The following is a 1,687-nucleotide window of genomic DNA, read 5'->3' as shown; positions in this document are numbered from 1 at the left end:
GTAATTACTGTGGTATTCCAAATTTATTTAAAAATTATAAAAATTAGAAACTATTGGGGCCGGCCAGGTGGCGCACTGGATAAGTGCACCACTTGGGAAGTGCGGCAGTGCTCCTGCCGAGGGTTCAGATCCCACATACAGACCAGTTCCCGCTCACAGGCTGAGCGAGGCGCGGGAGCAGCACCAAGGGTTGCGATCCCGTTGCCGGTCCCGGTCTGGTACGGGGGTGACACTGAGGGTTGCGATCCGTTGCCAGACACGGAAAAAGACAAAAAAAAAAAAAAAAATTAGAAACTATTAAAATTATTATTATGTATTTTGGTTGTCATTAGTAATAGGTCCTATTGTATTTTATGTGGCATTTTATTTATAATTTTTTTTTATTTTATATTGCATTTTATGTGGCAGAGGCTATGTGATATTCATTTTTATGAGGTGAACATAATGAATCTGAGAAAACTATGAATGTGACTTAAGCTCACATGTTTCACAGAGGGTAGGAAGTATTATTTAGTGGTTAAGAGCACAGGCACTGGCATCCAAACTCAGTTTCCTCATCTGTAAGATGAAGACAATAGTAACTCTCTGACAGAATTTACAAGTGGGTTCAATGAAATAATGCATGTAAAATATTTACTCTATTTCTTGGCTTATTTTAACAGAAAGTAAATAACTTCACAATCCTGCCTTGGGAAAAGAGGTGGTGTGAAATACATTTTGAGGTGTCATATATAATGAATGTTGTATAAGCCAAAAGCAGAGAGATGAGGAGGGGCTATCACTTCTTCCCAAATGCCCCTGTGAACATTTGTGTAAGAGATAAGATTCTGAGGCAATGGAGTGCATTTAGCCAACTTGGAAAATAGTGGGTCAGGAACCTCAAAACCTGGCAGAAGGTGAAGAGTAGGGGATGGGAGGAAAGACTGCACATTATAAAAATGTGCCACAGGATTTGATGCTTGTGAAGTGAAAATATTTCCTTGTGATAAGTTATTGGTGGCTGCTGTTGATTTGAAATTTAGTGACAAGCCAAGATGCTGCTACAGTTAGATGTTGATCTACAGAGGCAATGGGTCCAACTTCTGGAGAATTTTTTTTTCTATCTGGCAGTAATTTAAGCAGTGTGAAAACCTGTGCAAATGCTCTTTTGGGTCATTATATTTCTGTGCATCATTGGTAATATATTTGGAGCTGGTGACACATTAACCTTGTTAAATTTATTTGTTTTTCACAAATCATTTTTGAAAATGTCCACACTTTATCAAGGCAGCTTCTTAAATCTAACATATTTATCATATGGGATTTTTATTTATTAAATTATATTTGCTGTCAAGAGAGACAGATACAAACAAAATGCTTAAAAAGATGTTGATGTGAGAAAAAAAAATGCAAGTCCTGAGGTGGAAGCTCAGTGGGTTGGAGAAATGTGAATGTCCTCTACATTTTATCTTCCACATGACAAGATGCATTATGGTCAAAATAGGATCGTTTCTATATCACAGCTTTCTAATATTCTAAAGCCTGCACAATATAAGCCTATGCTTTTAGTTAGTCTTAAAAAAAAATTCCTGGAGCAACCATTTTTTCATAAATGCTACTAGGTCATTGTAAGCCTCTTCATTCTCACACTGTTTTATACGTAGTTATTTCAGACACATTAAAGCCAATTATAATTACCTTGGCTATA

Source organism: Galeopterus variegatus, unplaced genomic scaffold, assembly GCF_000696425.1.
Source record: "Galeopterus variegatus unplaced genomic scaffold, G_variegatus-3.0.2 Scaffold232, whole genome shotgun sequence".
Classification (NCBI taxonomy): domain Eukaryota; kingdom Metazoa; phylum Chordata; class Mammalia; order Dermoptera; family Cynocephalidae; genus Galeopterus; species Galeopterus variegatus.
Note: the sequence above shows the minus strand (reverse complement) of the source record.